The 3344-nt window shown below is 55.9% G+C and overlaps 1 long non-coding RNA gene across 1 annotated transcript; it reads right to left on the bottom strand.

Moving 5' to 3' along the window:
* Window positions 1-1858: 1858 nt before the first annotated feature.
* Window positions 1859-3344, bottom strand: LOC309876565. Its single transcript, XR_014317198.1, has 4 exons — window positions 3214-3344; window positions 2954-3044; window positions 2529-2640; window positions 1859-2002 (listed from the first exon to the last, which is right to left on the bottom strand). It is a non-coding gene; the product is annotated as an uncharacterized lncRNA (long non-coding RNA).

The raw sequence follows: 3344 nt of genomic DNA, 5'->3' as shown, positions 1-3344 counted from the left end.
AAGAAAAAAATATTTTCTCAGTCTTTTTCTTTGGAAGAGTTCTGAGGTGTGCACCTACCTGATGCAGGTCCTGGTGCTCAGGCACAAAGAGAGCCAAGAGGAATCCCTCGTGTCCACGTGCCCCTGCGGCCAGAGAGTGCTGCTTTGCCCTAAACGTGAGGGTTTTATCCCGCTGCTGGTGGGTGGGAGCTGGGCTTCCTCCTGCTGCCGCCTCTGCCCTTGGCCAATCAGCCAGTGACCCACGGGCATGGTGGGGTTGCTCCTCGTCCCTCCTGGCTGCTGAGGTGCCTGCTGGGGCTGTTGCAATCGTCACCGTTATCCTCACGCAACACAGCTTGTGACACCCGGGGGCACAGCACAGAAGGCTTCCCTCAGGCGTCCTCACATATTCTTGGTGATATGACATGTTGGTGTCCTGTGGCAAGGGCTTGGAAGTGGGGGGATGCAGGACTGGGCTCTGAGAGAAGAGCCCCGCAGCTGCCCCAATTCAGTCAAAAGCCAGCTCCAGCCAACTCCAAAAGGGACCTGCTGGTGGCTAGAGCTGAGCTAATGAGCGACACTGGTTGTGCCTCCGTCATGACAGGGAATCGTTGAATCATTTGGGTTGGAAAAGACCTCTGTTGGAAAAGACCTCGGATATCATCAAGTCCAACCCAGAAATGATAACTGCCAAATCCACCATTAAACTATAGAATGACAGAATCATTAAGGTTGGAAAAGCCCTCCAAGATCACCTGGTCCAACCATCCCATTACCACCATTATCACCACTGAACCATGTCCCCAAGCAGCACGTCCAACCTCTCCTTGAACACCCCCAGGGACAGTGACTCCACCACCTCCCTGGGCAACCCGTCCCAACGCCTGACTGCCCTTTCTGAGCAGAAATGTCTCCTCATTTCCAACCTGAACCTCCCCTGGCACAACTTGAGGCCATTCCCTCTGGTGCTATCACTGGTTCCCTGTGAAAAGAGGCTGACCCCCAGCTCCCCACCCCTTCCTTTCAGGCAGTTGCAGACAGCAATAAGGTCTGCCCTGAGCTTACTCTTCCCCAGCCCAAACACCCCCAGTGCCCTCAGCCGTTCCAACCAGGAACTGTTTTGCAAATGCCATGAGGGAACATGAGGCCCGGCACTGCATGCCAGTCGAGGGAAGGGACTGTCCTGCTCTGCTCTGCCTGCTGCTGCCTCACCTCGGGCACTGGAGACAGTTTGGGGCTCCTCTGTGTCAGAAGGGCATAAATCTAATGAGGAGTGCCCAAAGGAGTGCTATGAACGTGGCAAAGAGTCTGAAGGGGAAGGCATGTGAGGAGCAGCTGAGGTTCCTTGGTTTGTTCAGCCCAGAGCAGAGCAGGCCGAGGGGAGGCCTCATGGCGGCCTGCAGCTCCCTCAGGAGGGGAGCGGAGGGGCAGGCGCTGAGCTCTGCTCTCTGGGGACAGCGACAGGACCCGAGGGGACGGCATGGAGCTGGGACAGGGCAGGGTCAGGGGGTGAGGGAAAATTTCTGCACCCAGAGGTGGTCGGGCACTGGCACAGGCTCCCCAGGGCAGTGATCAGGGCACCAAGGTGCTGGAGTTGAAGAACCGTTTGTACAATGCTCTCATACATTGGGATTGGTTTTGGGTGCTGCTCTATGGAGCCAGGATTTGGACTCATTGGTCCTTGTGGATGCCTTTCTACCTTTGTGCTGGCGCCCATGGCTGCCCGGGATACACAGCACCTTCCTCACCCGCAGCAAACAGCCTGGCCCCACAGGGACTGCCAGCCCCGGCTTCGCCACGGCGCTTGGGGGGAACAGCAGCCCTGGGCACCCTCTGGCACAAGGACACGCTCACGCTTCCCACCAGCTGCAATGCCAAACTGCACGCCTTTATTTGAGCAGGGAAAAGCAGCCTCTGGCCAAACCACAGCAGGCCCATGGAACAGGATGTCAGGAGCTGTTTCCAGGAGCGAGAAGCGAGGGAGACATCCTGCTCACAGCATTCAGGGCATCAACCCCATGTCCTGTACAGAGAAAGCAGAAGGATGGCACCAGCTTGAAACCTCTCACTTTTGTCTCTCTCCCACTCTCTCTCACCTCCTCTCCAAGGACAAACAAGTCTTGAGACTCAGGAGTCAAATGCCCAGAGGCGAACTCATGGCCTTACTGCTGATGGCTTCGAACTGTGCCCTCCTTAGTGCTGGTAGCCCTGACTCTGAGTCTTTGCAGAAGCATCAAGAACAGGACTGTGTCCTTCACCATCTCCAAGGGGCAACCTTAACCCTCTGCCAGCATGGGCGAGTCCTCTGCAAAGGCTGGGCAAGCCTTGGGGGCTGAGCAGAATGGGGAGGTGCTGGCTAAGCTTAGGGTCCTTCAGCCCCATGCAGGGCTGAACCCACACATCCAAACCCACAATCCCCTTCGTTTCCTGGCTTCTCCTGTACAGTACATTCTGCACATGCTGGTGGTTAGGTGTAGCGTAGGAAGGGTTCTGTAACAATTATTTCGAAGGACAAAGGAGGAATCCGTTTCGTCAACCATGGACCTTACCTGCTGCAGCAGGGTTGGAAAGATGAGCATCTCCCAATCTGTCTTTCAGCGAACTGGCACCTCCCAAAACGACAAGTTCCCCCTCTTCTTACGCAGAGCCAAGAATTTCCAGCTGCAATAGAAAGACATGCACGGCAAGCCATTGTAAAGGTGATTGCAACAGGGGTCAGAGCACTGGCACAGCTTTCTAGAGAGGTTCTGGAGTCAGCCTGCTTAGAGATCTTTGAAAGTCACATGGAAAGGCTTGAGACAAGGAGGCTTTGGGAAACTGTGCTGGGGTTCAAAACAAAACCACTTTGTGTGTCAGCCACTGCACCAAGCCAACATCCTCCTTGGGCTCTCTCCCATCCCTGCACAGGACAAAAGGTCCCTCTGAAGGACGCTGCTGTCCACACCTCAGCCCATCTCCCTCCTTCCCCTCTCACCTGCATCACCCTGGAGAAAGAGGAGGAAGAAGGACAGGAGCAGGAACAGGATCTTCATGACTGGTGCCCGGAGCAGGTCTTCACGGGGCTGCTGCAGAGAAGACAAACCAAGGTGACAAGGACCTGGGGGTCAGCCGCAGGTGGTGCTGCAGCAGCCTGGGCACAGCTTTGGGGAACCCCAGTAGTGGCTACTTGTGCCTTCAAGAAAAAGATATTTTCCCAGCATTTTTCTTCAGAAGAGTTCTGAGGTGTGCACCTACCTGATGCAGGTCCTGGTGCTCAGGCACAAAGAGAGCCAAGAGGAATCCCTCGTGTCCACGTGCCCCTGCGGCCAGAGAGTGCTGCTTTGCCCTAAACGTGAGGGTTTTATCCCGCTGCTGGTGGGTGGGAG

The sequence above is a fragment of the Aythya marila genome, assembly GCF_965140915.1.
Source record: "Aythya marila genome assembly, chromosome: 3".
In the NCBI taxonomy this organism is placed as follows: Eukaryota; Metazoa; Chordata; class Aves; order Anseriformes; family Anatidae; genus Aythya; species Aythya marila.
Note: the sequence above shows the minus strand (reverse complement) of the source record. Positions and strands in the feature narration are given on the sequence as shown.